Consider the following 24,409-nt stretch of genomic DNA (forward strand, 5'->3'; position numbering starts at 1 on the left):
ATGACCACCGCATATTCTCGAAGCAATATGGCCTTAGTTGCTAATGCTCCTAAAAACCAAAACAACATACATACAACCTTCGATCAAAAAATTCGGTGAATGTTGTAGAATTTACCAAAAATGGTATGTAGGCCATACATGTAAGCTTTCTGTCAACAACCAAACCATCTGTTTATTAATACGCATGAGAAATGAAATTTGAAATGCGTACACTTGTTCCATTGTGCCAGTCACTGATCAAGACATTTTTGGAAGTATTTTTTTGTGAATGCGTAAGCTGTCCACATGTTTTCCTGGATTTCTTGAAATTAAATTGAATAGACTCAAATAATTTTGGGAATAGCCAAAATTAAATCAGGCATGAAATAAGGTGGGTGCTGCACGATGGATACGTTTTTGTCGGTTAAAAACTGCCGGACGACGTGTGACGTGAGATATGGTGCATTGTAGTGGTGCAGTACGCGTGACAAATAAGAGAATAAAAGGTTTTCACTCAGAAGAGCTTTCCGCAAGACCAACGCATAAAAACAGTTAATTAAAACTTGGTGCGCATGCTCCAAAGATGAGAATGCGCACACCAAGTGCTCCTAACCCAACGAAATTTTTGATCAAAACTTGCATGTAATCTGTAATGGCTTTTTACGCGAAAAAAAAAAAAAAATAGTTACGCTACCAGATTCAAAATGCGCGCACTACACGGGCCTTGTCCACCCAGTCTGGGGAGGACAGTGACTATACCACTGTGCTACATACGCAGACAGTTTGCCTCTACTATGAAAACAATCATGGAGAAAATCACCAGAAATTATGCCAATTCCTGTCATTAAGACCTAATCCACCCCTCGCTCTACATCAGCCTCCTCCCCTAAAGGGATTCGATGAAAATGAAAAAATAAATAGTAATTTTCTCTAGATCAAAACAACTCAATCCCGGTCTTTGCACACTTACAGATCATCTTGGTGGACACACCGAATCTTTTAAAATGCCAATACTCGTACTGCATTTGATAAATCAACACAACTTTTCCCCCTGGTGGTGAAATTTGTAGGTACAGGTTTTTTTTATTTTTTGTTTTGTTTTGTTTTGTTTTTTCTTTTTCGCTTCGAAAACAACTCCATTATACATTTCATATGTATGTGAAAAGCATATTTTTTACGGACTTAATTTTTTAACTATTAATTTTTAAAAATCAAAAACTTTAAAATCAACCTGTGAATATCTTTTTTGTTGTTTCGTTTTGATTATCGAACCAGACCGCAAGAAAAAAAAAAATAATAAGTAAATAAAGCCGACATGACGTTTCGGTGTGCCCTCATATTATAGCTATATTCCATTGAACCATGTTTTCATGCATTGCCTACAACTGGTAAAACTCTATTATTTTGCCAGCTCAGAGAATTTCTCACAACTGGAAAGACTACTCATCAATGATCGGTACTTTACAGGAAATTCCTTAGGCATGTAGTATCAACCAGACGGCGCAGCTGTCTACGGTACTTAACAATGCAGACCGAGAAATCATTTTCAAGATAGCGCTATTCTCGGAACGCTGTATCCTCCTTGCTTTTCAGACCTCTCCCCACACCTGAAGCTTATCTGGGGGGCAAACAAAAAAAAAAGGAGGCGTGTCGCTATGCTGTTCCTCGAACCGCCAAATAAGTTAAAGACAACATCCAGAAAGCTGCTGAGGAATTTAGACAACCGCTGTTTCTCAATGTTTTGGAGCGTATTGTATTTGATTTTTAATAATTTGTTTATATCGAAAGCGGTGCTTTATACTGCTCAAAGGACCAAAAAGTATCCCCCCACCCAAATCATACTTTTATCACGTGCTTGAAGTAGAACATATATTTGTGGCTTAGTGCAGGCTCGAACCGAACCCTAGAGATGCGGAACTATTTACCAGCACAAAACTATGGCTGGTCCTTTTTGTGAAATAATAATTTTAAGAAAAAAATCTATGCTTTTTTTTTGTTTATTCCTTGCAATAATTTTTGTTTGTTCTATGATTCTAAACGTAAAGTAACTGGATCTGATGTTTTTACTTAAAACTGATATTAAACATCTAATTATATGAAATCAAACATTGTCTTTCATTCGGAAAGGAAATAAAAAATGTTTTCCGTACCTTATTATATATTAGTGTACATCTTGCGTAGGCAATGATCTAAAAACAAGGAAGGTTCGACCATTAATTTTAAGTGTCTGCAAAAATTGTTGCTTTAAATTGAGCCTCCACTCTCTTGAAAAAGAGCGCATCCGTCTAGTGTCTGCAGGGTACGTGTTATCACTGAACTTCCACAACCTTTGCCAATCTCAGCCGGTATAACGGCACTTAGCTTGCCCGTTCTATCCAAGAAGCAGACGACAAGTTTTTTTTTAAAAAATACCAAACGCTCGACGCCAAAAAGCTTTGGCCGTTAGCCAAAAATGTTCCAGTCCTAAAACATCTAAGGTGTCATTGTTCCATGCACCCGCTACTGCAAGCCATGAGAAATGAATGATCCCCCCCTCCTTTCTTTTATAGCCATCTTATCTCTGTTTTCCGAATTTTCATTACTTGAATTGAGTTGAATTTTCCGTGTATCTTTCTATGTTAACCAACGTAAGTATATTAACCTCTGCCAATGAAATAAGCTATAGTTTGGGAAGCATAATGAACTTGACCTTCATTATCATGGCCAAACTGGTATGTAGGCCACACATGTAAGCTTTCTATGTCACCAGCCAAACTATCTGTTTACTAATACACGTGGAGTGAAATTTGAAATGCGTACAAATAATATAAACGTCAAAGACGACCATTTACCATTTTTGTTATATACGAGGGCTTGCCCAGAAAGTAAAGTACAAATTAGCAATAGCAGAAAACGGATGTCTACAATCGAAAGCGTCATTTCCTCTCACGATTCCCTCATAGTTGGCGAGTGGCTACGACCACTGTTTTTCACACCATATAGGGAAAAGAATTGGTTTTGATTCCCATCTGGACAGGAAAAATCTGTATGGGGCTATTTTCAACCGTGGCAGAGTTAGTCGCTCGCAGAAACGCGTTTTCCTCCAAAAGCTGTCGTTTCCGTCTCAGGGGAAGAAATGCAACCGATTACAGAATGTACGCGCTTTACAGGTTCTCCAATGTCTTAGCTGCCTGAGAGCTGCTCTTTTTCCTGAGATAAAAAAAAAAAAAAAAACATCTCTCAGTTACGATTGTAATGAACATTATCTCGTCTCCATAAACTTTGTTTAACATCTAAATTGTTTTACAGATTTCCAAAACATGATCAATAAATCCTTCTCCTAAAAATTGATCACCCATTTAAAAATAATAATAAATTAATTAATAAACAATATAATAATAAATAATTAATAAATCAATAATAATCAAAACTATGGTCATAAGCAAAAACACCGCCTAGAATCAAAATATTTATGCTGCGGCAACTACCCCATTGAACAAGTGAGTACTGTAGTTTGAAGTATCTGGGGAAGATCTTAACAAATAATAATGACCAAAGCACAGAAATTAGAAGCCGAATTGGTATGGCCAAAGAAGTATTTAAGAATCTTAAGCACCTCCTCTGGGACAGTAAATTGGATTTTCAGAAAATATATAAAATGGCCAAATGCTACACACGGAGCACTCTCCTATATGGATGCGAGACCTAGGTCATGCGGCAGCCGGAAATCGGGAAACTGGTAGCATTCGAGATGTGGACGCTCAGAAGAATGCTCAAAAATTCCATGGACTGATCGGGTCACCAATGAGCAGGTCCTTAAGAGGGCAAGGACCACAAAAACACTGCTAACTGCAATTGCGAGGAGAAAGACTGCCTACCTCAGGCATATTATAAGAGGCCCTCAATATGACCTGCAGAGACTAATCCTGCAGGGGAAGATTAAAGGCAAAAGAGCAAAAGGAAGACAAAGAAAAAAGTGGTTTGATAACATCAAAGAATGGACAGAGAGGGGGGGGGGGGTATTAGAACACAAGAACTTTTTCACAAAGCAAGAGACAGGGTTGGCTGGAAAATGTTGGTCTCCAACGTTCAAATTGAACACGGAACCTAAAGAAGAAGAATAAATAAACACTCACAGTTCAAAGATTGAATTGCGAGTTCAATGAAAATGAACAGCTTTTTTAAAATTCATTCAATATTATAAGTCCAGTGCGTGACGGCTCAAACTTCAACCTTCTCCATAATAAAAATAAAGTCCTCGTGGGTAGCATCACCATCCTCTCCACACATGTGAAAAACACCCGAGTTCGAATCCTGTCAATGACACGATGAATTTTTACGGGCATTTTTCAAAACGTGGCTGAGAATTTTTCATCCAATAAACACAGATCGACCACAGAACGTACGCAATTTCAGACATATTATATACATCTTAATATGGCCTAAAACCCTACAACAACCAACCAACCAACCAACCAAAAAATAAGCTTTATAAACACGCTATTTATAACGAATACGCAGTAAGTACTCACTGCAACAAAACGATAATTTTTATCATGACGAGTATGATAAAGATATCATAGCTTTAGATTACAGACAGTAGTCATCCTGTTGTTACAGAAGTAGGTGGAAACTGGTTTACTTTCGATTTTACGTACGTTAATAAGCAACATAAAACTGATATTTAGCATAAACGGGAAACTTAATACGAATCTTTTCATTGTATTTATTTTGTGTTTCATAAGCGTGGATTCTTGTTGTGTACAAAATGAAATGTTAGTTCCACTCGTCAGTTTATGAATATGGAAACGTCCAAATACAAAGTGTTAATTAGGAAAACGAATATTTGTTCGGAGCAGACATTTCGGAAAAACAGCATTTTATTTTCCAATCGCAATAAGGTAGGAATGGCACTACTGGATAATTATGCGGGTGCGAAGTTCACTTCAGCGCCATCTGCTATATTACTTCCGAAACCACCAAAAGAGTGGATAAAAACATCAGAAAAAACGTAGTTAAAAAACTCGAAATTGCCGATAAGTGTAAATAATTGGAAAAGAAAAAAAAAAAACGAAGCGTTTAAGGGAAGAAACGAAGAATGTATGTATGTTCCTCAGTTTATTTTTGGATATTTTATTAAGTGAATTTTAAATTATTTTTGGATATTTTTAACTGAATTTTTAGTTCATTTGTATATATTTTATTAAATTATTTTTTAGTTTATTTGCAGATATTATTAAGTGAATTTTTAATTTATTAAGTGAATATTTTATTCCGTTGAAGACTTCAATTTTTAATATATCTGATATATTTATTTCTGACAAAATGCAATCAAGCTTTGTATCATTAGACGGTATATGCAAATTAGGTGATATTTTTTAGAAATGTATGTCTTATGGTATCTGTGAACTAGCCAATAAACGCGATACGATTGCAGTTTATTAAAAACAAAATGGTATATTGCAAAAATACCATTTTGTTTTTGCTTCTTTTTTTTTTTTAAGTAATTTAACACCAAATTAAAAGAAATTTTAGGAATGAATTTACAATGAAAACTAGTTTTACGTAATCTTATTTTTTGTAATAAATATATAAATATTATTTTGGAAGTGTCCATGATGATTCCAGTAATACTGGATCATTTTCATTTTGTGACATGGGAGACGTAAATTAACACGATAATGTACAAAGAAACGTATATACTTATCGAAGATCTTGTACAAATTCATATAAACCTTATATTGTTATTCATTTATCGTGGTTGAAAAATATTAAATAAAATGTAGGAAGGTCCATAGTGAAAGTCCAGCACACAGATGTTGCCAGTCTCCTGTGTTCACTAAGAATTTTTTCTTCTAGAGTTTATCCGCAGAGAGCTGTTAGAGATTGATGGAAAGGGCGTTGAAGGGGTGTCAGTGACTTATTATTATTATTATTATTAGCCATATGGTGCAAGGAAGCCTGAGGCTTATGCTTCGCCAGCCAAAAAAAATTCCAAAATTCCCTAGTTACCCTGAGAGAGAGAGAGAGAGAGAGAGAGAGAGAGAGAGAGAGAGAGAGAGAGAGAGAGAGAGAAGCAGAAAGGAATCACCAAGAAAGAGAAGAATGACTTAAACCATAGTGCGCTGTGCACATTATGTCTGTAAGTTATGTGTGTTCTGTAGTCGATTTACTTGTTTGCTGGACAAAAAAAAAAAAAAAAAAACTAGTTTCCGGTAGAAAAACCAACTAACTAAAAAGAGCAACTATCGCCTGAGACCGACTAACTCAGCCACTTTCGAAAAAGCCCATATAAAAATCCTCGTGTCATTGGTGGAATTCTAATCCCGGGTGTAAAAGGCCGTGGTTAAAGGACGATGCTTACTGTGATTCACTGTGTCACCTGCGGGAGCAGACCAAGACGGAAATGGGAAGAAAATCGATTCTATATATTATTTCTTTATCATTTATATGATTACTTTTGCTTAAAATTAAAATTAATCGAAAAATCAAAGTCCCATAATCACCACATCACCCCTTTACTGCTAAAATAATCGCAGGTGCCAAATGATACTTTGCATTGAAATAACATTTGAGCTAGCAGCCCAAATTGCTGAACTTTGTTACATTATAATCCTGATAAATATTTTCGACTTGATTTTCGTCCACTGTTACACAGGGTGTCTATAAATTATTCACCTGATTATGGAGCGCGATTAAAATTTTATTGTAATAGGTATCTTAAAATGGTTTGCTGCAATTATCAAAGCAACTCAATGAGGATGGCAGCGTTGATCCCAGCAAGCATCGCGACAGTGCAGGAGAAAGCAGTGTGCGTGTTGTGGCTGTGGAATACCAAATCTCCAATGGCTGTAAAGAAACGTTTCCAACGGGAATTCCCGAAAGATCCGCCTACGGAACAATCAGTGAGGCGATGGTTGAAACAGTTTCAAAAAACCGGCAGTGTGCTGCACCAGAAAAAACAGGTAGACCAGTGTACTTGCAGATAAAGTTTGGGAAATTCAGGAAGTGTTTAGCCGAAGTTCTACAAAATCTATCCTCCGGGCAAGCCTGCAGCTGCAAAGTTGCACAGGATGGTTCGCAAGAGACTGATACTATATGCTTACAAAGTGCAAATAGGATAGGAAATTAAGCCTCACGAGAAACCACAACGAGAAGAATTCGCTGTTCACGTTCTCAACCGTATAGACGAAAGTGGGCACTTTCTGGAAAATATAGTTTAAAATGATGAAACGACATTCCACCTGTCTGGTAAAATTAACAAACACAATTGTGCATATGGGGATCTGCAAATCCCACTAAGTTCATGAACATAACTTGATAGTCCCATGGTAAACGTGTAGTGCGCACTGTCCTTCGGCCAGCTGATTGGATCATCTTTCTTCCACGAAAACGCTGCGAACTTCTCAAATTATCTAGATATGCTTGAATTGTATGCTGCACCTCAGCTTTAAGATATGCAGCCACATATTGTATGTTCTATCAGCAAGATGAGGCACCAATACACTGGAGCTTGCATGTGCGCGATTTCCTCAATAAAAAAATTCGTAACCGATGGATCGGCCGGGATGGTCTTCTTCCATGACCTCCTCGTTTTCGGATATCACACCTATGAATGTCTTTGTATGGGACTACGTAATGTAGAAGGTTATGCAAAATAAGTTCATAACGTCACAGAATTAAAAGACCGATTGAATAGGCAGTGACTTCCATTTTTCAAGAGATGCTTCAAAACACAGAATGAAATCGACTACCGTCTTGACATTCAAGGGTGCCCGTGTGGAGGCTTACTGAAGTGCGTCTGTGATAAAAAAATAATAATAATAATAAAAAAAAAAATATATATATATATATATATATGATAAGAAATTCTTTAGGTTGCTTCATTATGTTCAGCAATCCCTTTTTTCAATTCCTATTACAATAAAATTTTAATCGAGTCTCATAATCAGGTGGATGATTCATCTACCTGATTCATAATCAGGTGGATGACCTGATTATGAATCAGGTTATACATTAGTTAAGCAATACCCACCACCCTTCAAAGGCACTGGATTGTCAAAATAATCCGACTGCATTTAAAATTATCAAAAGTTCCGAGTTCAAAGAGCAAAATAAATGTGAGGGCTCAAACAAATCAAACACGAACAGTTTAAAATTTACCCGTTATCTACTACGCATGTCAAAATTCAAAAGTTCCTGTGGCTGTACAGCTTTTTCCAGCCACACAAACCCAGTCCTCTTATTTGACCTTAAATTCTAATAAACGCAACTTTCAGACTATTATATTTCAACGCTTAGCTTTAATATCAGAAAGAAATTAACTCTAATACATAATTCGAAACTGATCATTTCAAATTATAAATAATTTTATACATATATTTTCTCAAATTGAACCATAACGTAAATATGCAAACGTTAATTTTATAAATATTTACATACGATAATATCTAACCTTAGACGAAAAAAAATATATAATAATAATAATAATAATAAGTGACTATTTCAGTTGTTTACTTTTAATGTTATTTTATTAAATAATATTCAAACAGTTCTATTTATTTTGTTGTTAAAACATAAGCGAATAAACAAAACTATTACACACTTAGCATGTTTCCACCATGTAAGTGACTGATGAATGAAATGAAGTCTCCCATTAAGATTAAAATGGCATTACTTCATTAATTCTACAATTTTCATCAGCTGAGATAGTAGTTAAAAGAGCGTTATACTTTCTTAAATTGAGATTTTGCTATCCAGCTTCTGACAAGAAGCTATTAAGCACCAAAGCATGCCGGGATAGTAATTGGGTTATTAACTTACCAGCAACTTGACTTTTGGAGAAATTAATAACGTAATGGTCTTTTTATTATATAATGGTCTTTTATCTGCGTGCACTGCAGTTGCTTTTCTTAATTTCAGCATTTATTTGTAATTGGAGCCTTCTGTTTTTCTTTTTCTTTTTCTTTTTTTTTTTTTTTTGTTTAAATTGTGAATAAGGTCTGTGATATCTTTATAAAAATGTGCCACCATTTTAAATCTCAAATTTTTTATTATTAAAATTTATTATTCACTATTTTACTTATTTTATAATAAGTAAATTTTAATTATTTTATTTTAATTTTTACTATTTTTATCAATTATTTTATTTTAATTTTTACTATTTTTATCAATTATTTTTAATTTTATTATTAGTCCTTCATGACAATACAGTGGTTTCATGAAATCTCAGTCGTTTGAGAGGTCCGGAATCGAGTCCTATGATAGCTTGATGGAATTTCTATAAGCGTCTTCAGCTGGGGCAGAGCTTGCCAATCTCAGGTGGGAGGATTTAAAAATTGTCATATTAGAGCCATCTCATATGCCCATGAGCAATATTCATAAATTTCGAGGTTCTCCGGTCGATTTGCTTTGTTGGATGAAAAACCGGAGTTGTCGCGAGGGGAGGAACTTTATCCACGCCTGAGACCGACTAACTCAGCAAAAAAAACCCATAAAAGTTCTTCGTGTCATTGGGCCTGTGAACACCCTGGAACAGACAAAAATAGACAGAGGCGCAGAAGACAACGAAGAAGATTTAGAAACTAGCACATTAAGCCTGTGTAATTTCCCTGTCAGTGTGGATGTTTTGCACTCGGATTGTGGGTTCCTGCAACAAGGAGTCGTTCCAGAGGAAAACAAATTTTATTATCACTTTATTTTTATTAATTTTATTATTCTTTTAAGTAAACGTTATTATTAAAATTAAATTAGTTTTAATGCGTTACTTGTGCATTGACGTCTAACCAAAAGAAAACAGTTTTACAGAATTTTCTGTCATGTAAAAAAATATTTTTATTATGGCACCCTCTGAATTGTATCTACTGTAAATGAAAAGCAACGTTCTCCACGTTGTAGACACTTTTCCAGAATTTTTTCCTGAAGGAAATATAGCGCCATATTTGATGTATGGTGAAGAGAAAAATTTTGTTGAAAAAATTATCCATCCAAATTTCCTGATCCATGAACAGAAATAACGTCAACGTGGAAAAAAACCAAAAAAAAAAAAAAAAAACTGATGCAGTCTGACATGCGTCTTTTTCTGAAGATGATCCTCCACTTAACAACCTTTTAATTCATTAGTGAAATTACTTGTACTTACCCCGCTTTACGAAACTGAATGCTAATACAATTTCGAACAGGAAATAAATACCATTAGACGTTATCTTGTTACTGATTGATTTTAAAAATAAGATGAAAAAAAGTTTCGGTAATTGGTTTTTTATATCTTTAAGTTTTTTGATGATGAAAAACCTTGAATAATTTCTTTAATCTCACTCTATTTGTAGACCTTGAAATTCCGGTCACGGTATCATCCCTGAATATAATTTCTTAGACAAGATAACATGCATGAAACAAAACCGCTCAACAATAGCTTCTGTTGCGGACCTCAATTATTAATTATATAATTAATCATTACTTACATATAGTACATGACTACGTGTGCGACGACTTTACGCGTTTTTTTATTTATTTTTTTAAATATACTAATGATCAGCTTCTAAGTAGAGAAAACAGGAAACACCACATTGTGTTCAAGCCATTGAACATGTATGCACTCATAAATGTAATACCCCGAATGTGTATTATTAAATTACCAGGAAGTTAGAATGCCTTATTTTATTTATGATTATACTTAGGCACTTAGCTCTGAATTATATGTGACGTGTTAATACCTGTATAAATGAGAAACACAATAAGAAACAAGATACAAAATTGCTGATAGCGATACGTATTAACTTCAGCAAGCAGCAAACTTTAATGCTTTTACTTGTTTTATTATTATTTTTATTTGGTTTCGGGAAGCTAGTAGATCAAAATTTGACCAGATATATATACGATAAGCAACAAAAACATTTGTATCGTTTGGTTAGAAGATACAAAAAAGAAATATAAATATGAAACATGCTCACCTCTATCAATTGCAAAAGCTTTTCGAAAGATAATTTTTTTTCGAGGCTGCAGACGACATTAAAGATAAAAGCAGACGATATTAACGATAAAAGCAGACGACGAAAGAAAATATATTGCAATTAAACTAATAGCTAAATGTACATTACAACGTTACAAAATTAAGATTGGAAATGATGTATATCGTAAATTACTTTTATATTCGACTCATGATGGAATCAAAAATATTGGAACATCTGCTGACAACTTTAACCAATGTAAAATAAGGTAGGTTTTTAATTTCAACCAAGTGATGAATAATAGCGCTGGCTAAGTAATACCAAATGAAATAAAACTTTAGAGTAGGATTTCCTGTTATTCACTAACGGGAAATCATATTTTTAAACCTTTATTTCACTTCTTGTTGGTCACTAATTAAAAATCCTTGAAGCACATCATCGCATTTTTCAAGCAGCGGCCTCGCCAGTAGCACTGTGGATATAATCATGTATTCCCCACCAATCTCGTCAATGATGCAAGGAATTTTTATGGTTTTTTATGACGTCTCAAGTTAGTTAGTCGTCTCAAGTGGATTTTTTCTCCCAGAAACTTGGATTTTTCATCCAGAAAAACAAGCAAATCGACCACAGAATATACGCTATTTAAAAACATAATATGCTGACGCCCCATAGCCTTAGTTGCTTTTATGCTTAACACACACACACACACACACACTTCGAGGCAGCAGATTAAGCTGAATATTCGATATAATTTAAAATAAAAATTTATCGAAATACTTATCAAAATCGTAGCTTAAATTCAACAGCATCCAAAAGGAGATTCAAGAAATCCAGAAAAAATTGCGAGATGTTTTTCCCAATTTTTAGAAATTATTTGAGGAATAGTCAGAAATATTTTATTAGACGTAAAAATTCTGATTCGATCTTTAACGGTCATCATTCGATATTTTTGAAATAACCAAATGACAAAGGTATGAAAAAAGTTATTTTCGTTGCAAAAAAATGAATGTTTTTTTTTTTTTTTTTTTTTTCATTCAAGAGCACTTAAGATCCAAAATGACCTTTCATTCAAAATGACAAGATGAAAAATTATCACTTCTTTCCATTGCTCAATATCGAATATAACTTCCCGATTCGGGATGACTTAAGATCTGAAATATATTTTTTTCAAGTTAACTTCAGACTGAAAATGATTTTTTTTCGTTCAAAGTAATTTAATTTCGAAAATAACTTACTAAAATGTCCATATGATAAAGTGATTTCTGATTCTAATAGGAGGATTCTCTTAGATACGAGAATTGCTAACATGGGTTAAGATTGTGGCCGAAGAATTTGAAAAGATTCATAAAATTCTTTGCCCTCTTGAACAGCGTCAAAACTTTGGCCATGCTTAATGAAGGTAATTTGAATTCTGTTATATGAGTAGCTTCATCCAATGGCATGCCGAAGAAGGGAGGGGTTATAACTTCCCATTAGGAACGCCGCGATGTATTCCACTTCCACCCATTGGAATTTTCTGGGCACGCCACTGTCTTCATTTATTATATTTTTCTTTTTCCTATCTCTCCACTCGCAAATATTGTGAAGCAAGAGCAGAAAATGCTTTGGCTCTTTTCCAAGTGCTCAGAATACGTCTAACTTTGATCTTCCTAATCTAAGTTCCAGACAGTTTAGAATAACAGAAGGACTGCAAAACTAATACGGTATAAATCTAATCCGAAATGCTCAGGACCGGACTGGTGCTGATTGAGAAAATGTGGCGGTTTATTTAAATAAAAATAAACTCGTCTTAAACAAGCGAAGTAGAAGGAAAATAAAATTGGAAAATAAAACCTGAAGATCGCATGAATTGTACAACGTATGTCGACTTTTCAAAGATAGTTCTGTTTATTTTTTTTAATAATGGAACTATATATTCAGCTAAAAGAAACAAATGTCTATGCCAGGCTGTGGATACAGATTTATAGTTGTGGTTGGAAACACATTTCTCCGAAGCACTCTATCTTCCAGTAGCTCGTGAGAGCTGTCACATGGTCCTTCTTTCTACAGCCGAACTCTGGAAACAAATGACTGGGAGTGTGTTGAAATACTTTCATCACTGCCGACCAGCCATTGTGTTGACATCAATCCCACGCACAGGTTAAGCTCACTTGATTCAAGAAAAAAAGAAATTCGAATTGAAGAAACCCAAATGGGTCACTGACCGCCATTAATTTTATTCCGCAATATAGGCGTTGAATTGTAATTAGGAATACATTTTGTCCAGAAAAGTACTGACGTTGGTTTATTCATTTTTTAATGTCTAACACACCAATAAATTTTCCAATAAAGGTACTTCAGTTTATTTCATTACCATTGACCACTTTTAGGTCATCATTAGTGCATATGCTTATAGTTTAAACAAGTGTTTTCTAAACTTTTTAGGTCGAGTACCCCAGGAAACTAATCTTGTATGCAGGGCGATAGCTGCTGTGTTTGATGCCTGTGGCAATTTTGATTTCTTTCGCCCCTTGCCACATATCTTTTATAGTTTTAACTCATAACAATAAGTAAAATATATTAACCTTCTGCTGTTATCGAAGTATATAATTTTGAACGTATACCTACGAATGTAAATTTAACTGCGCATAATCTTTTGTAGCAAATAAAATTATCACTACAGAGCCGCATGATAAAAAAAAATAAATATATAAAACAACTGTTGATATTATTTTGTAACAACATGGTTATTTAAAAAAATTTCCTCCTTTTATTGTGAATGTCCTTCATCGGCACTTCTCAAACTACCAGTTTTTCAACTATTCCAACAATTGAGCACAACGAATGGATTATATTTAATGGAGGACTCTTCCTCGTAGGATATATATATATGAGTAAATGTTCCAATTTTTTTGTGAAAAAAGTTCAGGATGTTTAAATTAATATTTAAATCTTGCACTTTTGCCTTGATATCCTCCCTCGACTCTTATCTTTTACGTCCTAGTGGGTAGTACAGTTGGTAGAATCGCCGTCTTGCACACACCGAGTGGAAAAGACCTGGGTTCGAGTCCCGTCAACGACGAGAGGAATTTTTATGGGCCTTTTTCACAACGTGGCTAAATTAGTTGGTCTCAGGCGAGGGAGCATGCTTCCCCTCCCGGAAACTGGTGTTTTTCGTTCAGCAAACAGAAAATTGACCACAGAACACGCAATTGACAGACAGTAACAGTATACACATATGGCCTCAGTTGCTGATTCTCCTAAATTCCAATAACAACAACTTTGGAACATACAAGATGTACCTGAAAAGTTTTAGGACTGATTTTTTTAAACGATACTACTAGCGCCATACATTAGCCACTGTTGAAACTATTCATTATCAAGTCTGAACTGGCTCTGTGCCAAGATTCGTCAGCGTACACAAAGGCATTTCTTCTGGAAAGTCGTGTTTAAGTTGGAGCAGTAAAATCACGTCAACATTGATTCAAGGACCAAGTAAAGAGTGGCAAAAAAAAATTTTGTATTAAAACCGGAAAAAGTTTACCTGAAACAGTTCAATTGGTGAGTGCAGTTTATGGACATGAAGCGCTATCGCGATCCGATCGCTGGTATGAGCGATTCCGTGAAGGGCGGGACGATGTTCAGGACGATTCACGGAGTGGTTGTCCATCCCAGTCTCATTAAGACTCGACCATCGAAAAAGTTCGGCAGCTGTTAATGGAAGATCGTTGCCGTTCCCTCCGAATTGTAGCAGACCAGCTTCACATCAGCAAGGATAGTGCATTCGATTACTGTCGAAAATTTGAAAAGAAAGGAAAGTGTGCTTGCACTTCGTACCGCATGCATTTATGGCGGAACAGAAGGAGGAACGAGTTGCTACGTGTCGAGATTTGATTGAGATGGCAGACGATGATCCAGACTTTTTTTTTAAAAATCAGAACTGGTGATGAATCCTGATGATTTGCCTACGAACTCGAAACAAAAAGACAATCAGCTGCATGGGTTGAAGAAAATTCGCAGATGCCGAAGAAACTCCGGTTCCAAAATTCTTGATGTTGGTGATTCTTTTTGCTTGGGCAAGAAGTTGTGTACAAAGAATTCGTACCGGAAGAACAGATAGGCAACTCTGAATTTTACAGAGAAGTGATGAGCAGACTGTTGAAAATAATTTGGCGCTTTATGCCAGACGCAGCCGAGTCAGGTGAGTGATTCTTGCTTCACGACAATGCACCTTCACACAATGCGACCATCGTGAAGCAGTTTCTCGCACGGAAGGGCGTTGCAGTGCTTTACTATCCCCCGTATACGCTGGTTTAGCACCTGTTCATTATCTTATGTTCCCCAAAGTGAAATACCACCGTTGCGACCCGAAAGGGCACCATTTTGACAGCGTTTCAGAGATCCAGGGTTCCACAAGATCAGTTCCACAGAGCCATCCAAAAGCTGTACGACCTTGTAACGAGGTGTATCGAGTTACGAGGGATATATTTTGAAGATTAAATGGTAATAAATTTCTTTCTTTGAGATTTCGATGTTTTATGAGTGTAGTCCTAAAGCTTTTCATACACACCTCGCATATTGTACTGCTAAGAGCATCTGAAAACCCTCTGGATTTGGGAAAATGAGCCACACCCGCCATCCACGTGTCAGAAATAAACGTGTCAGTGGCTGAATTGACCCCTATGTTGAAGACCGAAACCTTTTCTTTCTATAGCCTATATAATAAGAAAAAAAAAAAAAAAAAAAATATATATATATATATATATATATATATAATAAAATAATAATAAAAAAATAAATAAATTCTTGCTCTCACTGTGCTGACGAATATCAGAATAAGTACTGTAATTTCTTCTTTTTTTTTTTTTCTTTTTTCGTCTGCACAATTTCACTTTATTAACATCTCCACATAAAACAGCGCATGTGTGAAAGTTGTCGACTTTATAGATAACGTATTAATTTTGCTTATAGTATAAATAAACCAGAAGAAGTCCTCGTGGGTGGTTTAAAGTATAAAGTTACGGAGAGCAGAAGCTAAGATTAATAACCTCAAAGGTTAATATACGGAAACTTTCCTGGAAGATATGAAATTAGCTGTTGATGCGTGTCTGTCAGGAAATCGTATTTAAGGAAGCGGAAGCAGTAGTAACCAAAATATCATCAAAAGAGCCCTGTGTTGCCATCCCGAAGAAAATCTTCGTTACCTTTTAATGATAAGCAATTGCAACGAAATGTTTATTTAAGAAGCTAAGACAGTAATAGGTTTTGGCTGCTTCTTACATCTCATCAGTATTACGTATACTGTTTGCTGCTGATATATTACGAAGGGGAAACTCCCGCGTTGCTTTTCCACGAGTGGGTGTTCCTGATTACGTCTACCTACCAAATAATTTTAATTGCGGGTCGAGTAGGCCGAAGTATTCCATCTTTTCGTGTACGGTTGTCACGTTCTTCATTAAAGAAATACGTAGATGGCGGAGGGGTTTATGTGAAGGAGGGGGGGGCTTACCTGGAGACTGATCGGTAGGTAAGAACTTGGAGGTCGTCACACAAGCAGCAGATAACAGCGTTTGTAATTGCGATGGGTCATCGAATGAGCGGAAGTTGGCACTGAAACTTAAGTCATAATAATCATACGGATCGAAATAATAACGTTATCATTATAAGCAGCCGACTGCAGTAATAAAATAAAACAAAATAAGAACTTACTTAGCATATCGTATTAGTAAAAGAAAGATGGAGATGTAATAGCTGTAGCAAGTAAGATAAGTGGAAAGATAAAAGCAGGCAATGCGGTAATGCTAGGGAAAAGCAGGTGGAGCCAGCTGCATGGTGGGAGATGATGCGTGTAATGGCGTAACTACCGGGGTGCAGGGGGTGTGGCCGCCCCCGGACTAAGTACAGCTGGGGCTAACAGATTCGAACAAAAAGCAAACTCTGTCGCAACGGCCGTGAGATCATTAAGAAGTCAATGTCTCACCAACGTGTGGTTTTTTTAAGGAATTTTTAGAGTCAAAGAAAATGATCGATTGTTTTGTTGAAATGAAAGCTATTTTAAGGGTGTACGATTGATCTAAAGTACAGATCAATCGCGCAGATTAATAATAACAGTCATTTATTCAGTCCACTTGACTCAAGTGTCACCTGAATAGCAGTTCCATTAGCGTTTTAGACTCCCAGGTAGCAAGTCCTAGCTTGTCATACCAGAGATAATGTCTGTGACAAACCCGAAGAACCATTATTATGAGTATAATGAGCTATTCGTACTCTCTGTGTTTTATCTCTTGAACGTTCAAATTTCGTAATTTAAGAGGATCCTTTTTTCATTTGCCTTGCTATCCATCTGAGTGGGAACCCAGAAGGTTAACAAGGGTAACAACTATGAACTCGATTATTACAAAGTGTAATAATCGAGTTGTACAGAGTGTCCTAGGAGGAATATATCAAACTTCGTGGGTTGTTACTTGAGCGATTTTAAGCAAAACAAGTTAGTTAATGTATGCAGTGGATATTGAATAAAATTGGCAGGCCTTAAAATTCTTCTTCATAGCATCAACAAAAGAAAACTCAAGTTTTTTTGGTCTTATAGTAAGAAGGGAAAACTTTCTGTTGAAGAATATAATGGAAGGAAAAATAGAGGGGAAGAGGTGCAGAGGAAGACCTGCAACTAAGTGGAAGGATGGAATCAGTGAACTTCTGGGCATGACAGTCTGCGATGCCGCTCGTAGAGCACATGATCGATGCAGTTGGAGGAATTTGTTTGTGGCCACAACAGCTCCTCAGGGAGCTATATGACTGGAAGAAGAAGAAGAATGTATGCAGTGCGTTACATTTCAGGCGCAAATAGTAATAATTCATGATTTATAAAAAAAAATAAAAAAAAAAAAGGAGCAGAACGTAACGACTTTTATGCGCGAACTAAGAACATTTCGTTTCTGCGCATGGCAACAAACATAATATCCAGTGCTTCAGCTATAATATACGGTATATGGAGAGCCTATGTATAAAAAAAATAAAAATAAAATAAAATTAATAAATAACAGTTGCCGGATTTCTATTGGTCTGATTTTAATTAAAATTTGAGAAGACTTGACAAATCGTTCTAACAAGGCGAAATATAAAATTTCACGAAAATCTATTCACTGGGAATCGAATTTCATGCGGGCAGATGGACGGACAGACGGATATGGTGAAGAAAACAGGCGCATTACAAACATATGCCAATGCGCCTAAAAACTGGAATGCCGTACGAAACATTTATTTTAGAATCAAAATTCCAAAATGCTTTAAAAGCATCTTAAAACTTTCAAGTTAGAAAATCAATCTCTTATAATAGTTGCCTATAATGTCTCCCTTCTTCTTGGATACACATTTCTGTACGCCATAATAATGCTTGTAGTTCTTTCTAACATTGGTTGGTTACTGCGAATGCCGCCATCCAAATACAGCATCCAAAATTCTCTAATGCCTATCTTTAATCGTACCCCAGACGCAAGTGCAATGCAGAGTTCCCCAAACTTTTATACCATGCTCTTTTACTTAAAATATTTCATAAGACTCACGCTCCCATCTTTCAGAACAAGTGCTGCTGTTTCTTTTTGGGCCAAAGAAATTAAAACTATGAGATATTAGTGTGTCTATAAATCGCATGTATGCCAAGATTGCGTTGTCCGTCTTACTGGATGAAAAACCCGAATTACGGGGGAGGAAGCGTGCAGCCCCTCTCGTCCGAGACTGCGTTAAATCGGTCTCGGACGAGAGGGGCTGCACACCTTCCAGAGTGCGAAAATGCTCATAAAACGCAAACATGCATCCTAAAGCATTATTTTTAATACTATAAAATTGGAAAAATGACAAAGCAACGAATTTCAGATAATTTATTATTTAACATTAAATAATGAAAAACTGGGTGTAGTGTAGGCAAACTTCGAGAACAAAAAAAAAGCAAAAGAAAAGACCGTAAACTCGTTCTCATATGGCAATCACGTGACGAACATGCCATTAGAAAGAGGCCATAAAGAGGTTTCCACGAAGAAGAAAAGCATCTTCGGTACACGCTACCATGAAGAGCATAATGTTTCTTTGCTACTGAATCAAGGGACTGTTGGCCGTATTAAATCTCTCCCGCTTCCGTTTCTTGTTTGTAACGACGTGAAAACACACCTGCCAACATTGGTCAATCACCCATTTCGACGCTAGGACAAGTACGTTAAGTATTTTATGACAGGGTGCTCAGTTAGGTCCGCCATTTAATGGAATCTCGACTAGTTCAAGTTACCTTTCTGCAAATTAGGTTTTTGGTGGGGTGGTGACGATCCAAGTAAGAAAAGACGGATGGAAGATCAGGTAGCAATGACCAACGAACAATGAAAACATTTGCACGAGTTTCTTGGCTTCACACCCCAATGAGGTAGTCCAGTCTACAAACGCCCCTTTCTCCCTGCCCCTTCAATTAACGCTGTCCTTGTATCGTGAGTAATCTCGTTGCAGTTATGAGGATGTTTCGTAAATAAGTGCATTCCTTCTGGGGGCAGAGGGAGGACTCGGTGATTGATCTCTGAGATAAATCCGAGACGAGAATGTCTTGTATATTTGCGGAACTGGAAACAGTAGTTCGCGGGGATCTCTTTTCATTTGCAGTTTTGAGGAACTCACTTAAGGAAATGGGAAGGCGATGGGGGGATGAGAAGAAAATCGTGCTTGGTTTATAAACATTAAAATATTATCAAGCGTAAATAGATGAAGAGATTTGCGTAATGGCTTTGCTCTTTTGGTATTATCGAAAAAGTCCAAACATCTCATATAGATTATCAAAGTCGTTTTTGAATAGGTTAGTTCACGATTTTGCATCAGAGGCGTACCTTATCGAATTCTAATGGTCTTGACCAAAAAACCAGTTTACGACATTTATCAAAATTCAACAGATTAACTTTTAATTATGAAATATGTATAGTTTACGGAATAAATTAATTTAAAAATGGGATATTGAATTGTAAATAAGAATAAATTACGTGAACAGTACGTTTCAAAACTCAGAACACAAGAAGGTGGTGGTCGTTGTAACTTGTGTTCTGAGTTTTGAAACTTTCTAATCATTACCTATAATTATTATTATTGGCAATGTTTTTAAAATTAAAACTGTCTGCAAATTGCGCGTGTTCTGTGGTCGATTTTCTGTTTGCTTTGCTGGACGAAAAACCCGAGTTTCCGGGAGAAAAAACCATGCTACCCTCGCTTGAGATCCACTAACTCAGCCACGTTGTGAAAAAGGCCCATAAAATTTCCTTACGTCATCGACCAGACTCGAACTCGGGTCTTTTCCAACGGTGTAGGGAGGACGGCGATTCTATCCCATTAGAGAAGACTTACTTCTATTTCTTAGTCTTCTCTAATGGGGAAGTGTTACTTATTTGGAGTATAAGGAGGGCAACTCGTTATGAAGCATTACATAATATGGAATGTTACAATAATGATGCCAATGTACAAACCTCGTGACGTTCTAGTGATGGAATAATGTGAGGTTCTGTGCAGAGCTGGAAGGTCATGAAATCCGAATGGGATCTTCAAACCTCAAGCAGTTTTTATTTTTGTGAAAATAAAACTTGTTTTTCAGGATGCTGTGACGTCACAATTGAAATTGATTATTCAGAATATATAAAAAAAATCTTAATTTTTAATCCTGGAGTATAGAAAAAAAAAAACTTGAGAAAAATTGATTTAAAGTTTATAAATTGGCAGACAGCATCAATACGACTCCTATTCAATAATGAAATGAATTTTTATTATTTCCACTGTAATTCGTATATACTGATTACCAAAATTTTTGAGGATCAACTGCTGGCGATATTAGGGGATGGTGACGAGATAAGGAGGAGTCAAAAATCCCAAAAAATTGTGAAAATTTATTTATCGACTTCCCAATGTCCCCATCCCTCTTGCCGACAAGAATCATACACAAACAACAACTGAGTGGCTCCTTCATTAATACGTCTGCGCATTATAAAGCTGGGTGGGGAGTTGCCTTCTAATTTTCTATAAAGTTTAACCCTTCAGACGAGCCTGTCACTGAATATAGATTTACGAGCTATAATGCATAGAAAGTATTAAGAGATAATTAATTTTCTTAATACGCCAATTGTACCGCAGTCACGGTTGCAACGCTCCGATAAATTCATCGGACGAGAGTAGGTTTGCGGTATTAGCATTTTTATTGACATTCCACCTTCTTCCCCATATATTACGCCCTAGGGGATAGCGGGGGGGGAGAGTTTTATTTTCATATTAAATTGTTGTTGCGTAACTGGAGGCGCTGTTTGGGTCACAAGGGACGAAAACATGCACGTGTGCCGCTTACAAGTTCGCTACCAAAAAAGGAACGAGACAACGATCAGTCCAATCCAGAACGGGGAAGCGAAATGATAAAATTCACCCTCCCAGAATTAAAGTTAAACGATAAATCTCAGTGACAACGCGAATCCTTTATTGCTCCGTAATGGAGTCTTCCACGTCCCATTCACTTCTTCTGAACGAATAGCGAACGCGCACCTGGGTCGTAGCCTTCGTCGGATCGTGAGCGTCGAGTCGGCTCGTAATGATCTCTACTCTAGAATGCAAGCGATTAATGAGAACTTGCCGACGTATTGGGAATTATGGACTGGTTCGGTGAACGTTCTACTGCTGCGCTTTTAATTTTTTTGCTGCATGTTTCACTTCGCAGTAAGCAGACGATGCGTTTTTTTTTTTGTAGATTTCGTCTGAAAACGTCCTGCAGGCTAATTTCATTATTTTGAAGATATTCCTTGCTCTTCCTCGTCTCCGGATTTAACACTCCGAAAAGCCTTCCGGTGAGGCTATTTAAAGAATGGAGTTGACATTCCACCTCATGAAGCCATTTACCTCATGGAGCCATAAAATCTTCCACACGTATCCTTCAGTTTTCTCGTGAGTGATCTTTCTGCAGGTTTAAAATTCCGTCATGACTTTGGGAAGATCATTCATTAATTAGCTTTGGAAAAAATTCAAGCAATTAGGAAACTACATTGGATAGCCACTTAAGTACATCTTCCCTTTTCATGAAATGGACTGCTCCTTCAGAAACAGATCATGAACCACTCAACCGTGTTGTCCACGTCGGAACAAGCTTTAATCTGCTCACTGGCTACGGATACAGAAAGCAGTTGATCAGCATCTATCTTCAGTTCCGGGAGCTTGCATTACTCGAAGCCACACAAGTTAGTCTGTATGCTAACTCTCAAAAAGAAAACTTTGAAAAACTTTAATTGTCGGCATTAGACGCGCTGATATGAGTATGTTGGAAACTGAAACCCTCCTGGGGTTTCCATGTACAACCACTCCTTGGGTGTATTGAGATTGGTTCAATGGCCAAATAACATCAAGCCAATGGTTATCGTGCAGTTGGAAACAGTTTGTTGATGCGAGAGGCCAACAGAGGTTTTGTTGGGTAACAGTAACAACCCAGTCAACAGCGATAACCACAGAGAAAATTCAAAACTAATCGTGCCTTGTTACGATTGGATATCGCAGCTGACGACCGAACCGGGTTCCACGCTGTCCTCAAGCAAACAAAAAGGTTCGGTTACAGTGGCTCAAAAACACAAACAAGGGAAGGGAGAATTGGAAAAACGTTGATTGGTCAGAGACGAAACCCAGTTCCTGCTATTTCACGCTGATTCAAGGGAGGGCAAAATAGCACTTGTCCTGGACTGATCATATCAGGTATTCACAAAATGATTTTTGAAATGCCTTCTTCAAATGTCTTCTAGATGAGGAAAAAAAAAATCCCCAATTAAATTGCATCTGAATTTGAGCAACGAGACTTCGCCCCGAAAAAGAATGATAATGAACAAGGAATGACAGAGGAGGAAATTGTAGGATCCACTTTTTCAACATTTTAGGAACGCTGTCCAGTGTAAAGACAGGTTTGAGTTAATTTCAACTTCGATACAATTTGAGTTATGCCACAGAAATGTGGATGGAATTGATGCATAACGATTTTATGGATTTATGAATTCTGCTTACAGATGGTGATCAGAAAGACATCTCCCGACATCGATGTATACGAAATCTTGCAATTTGTGCAAGATTTCGTATAAATTTGAGATTTCTCAAACAATTTAACGGCATCATTGGAAAATCGTTTTGTTGCACTGAGAATTCTTGTAATTGCTAGTAAATTACAAGAATTCTCGTGAGAATTCTGAAGAATTCAAATTTCATGTAAAAAATGTTTTTTTAGAGTGTTCTAGCAAAGAATAGTGAAAAGTATACGCTATTACAGACAATATGCTGTTGCCTCATAGCCTTAGTTGCTTTAACACTTACCACGAACTGCACATCGTCTTTCCTCTCGAGCTCAAGCAGCTATTTACAAGAGTGCTGCCTCTCGGATTACCTAACTGTCGGTGGGCGGGTAGCAATATTGACACATAAGTCGATCCATTATGTAATACCCCTGAAAGAAATCAATTGGGGATTAAATAAGTGATGGTGATTGTCAGGAAATGGGGAAGTCATTCTTGATTTAAGTATCTTTGAACCCATAAAAAATAGGATAACTGAAATCATATTTCATTTTATTACCCGAGTATAATTCAACTTTCATTGTACTTCTCCAATGTACTTCTCCGCATGCGCATACAATTTATTACGTGTTATATGTAATAAATAGTGTGCGCATGCGTATACGGTCCAAAATTATCGACGCATAATAAAAGCTATTAAAAATGGCATCTTTGTGTTTCTCTACCTACTGAACATCTCAAAGGATATAAAAAAAAAGCGTCTAATTATACTTAGATAAAATAGAAGCTGGTTGGCTGCTGTCAATTAGGATTAATAAGCATTTTATTCCGCTAATAAAAAGGTATTAGTGACAAATACAGCTTGATGCTTCATGCTGGGCAAGCCATTTTCATATTCACGTACATGAGTGTGTCTGTGGCCAGCCTGTTATCGGCAAAATGAGAATTTCGCATTCCTGTAGTGGGGTAAAGGGGATGAATTAAAAGTAAAAGAAAAAAAAAAAAGTTGATTTTCTGGGCTATCTTGACATTGACCGATTCAGCTGAATTGGCAACTGCTACCCTTGCCGTGTACAGACTCTTCGTTACAAATCGGTCAGTGAGAAAAAAAAGTTGTTGAACCGGTCAAGTATGTATTACAAGTGATCATTTGGCCCCATCCATAACTGATGTGTGTGAGTATTAACTGGGTGTCATCGAAGAGGGAGTTAAATCAGTTTGGGGGCTGTACTGTCAAGTAAAATGCTACATATCAGAAGGGCAGTTTGCCACCTCATTGAGGAGAAAAGAAGATTAAAACGGAGTTCTTATTAGCTGATAAAAAAAAAAAAAAAAAAAAAATATATATATATATATATATAATTTGAGTTGGCAAACACAGATTTTATTTGGATAGAAGAAAATGTTCTGCACACAGACATTAAAAATAAAATAAAAACTCAAGTATGTGAAAAATACGGAGACAGAGAGAGAACGAATAAT

Source organism: Mastigoproctus giganteus, chromosome 7, assembly GCF_048544385.1.
Source record: "Mastigoproctus giganteus isolate SK-2022 chromosome 7, ASM4854438v1, whole genome shotgun sequence".
Classification (NCBI taxonomy): Eukaryota; Metazoa; Arthropoda; class Arachnida; order Uropygi; family Thelyphonidae; genus Mastigoproctus; species Mastigoproctus giganteus.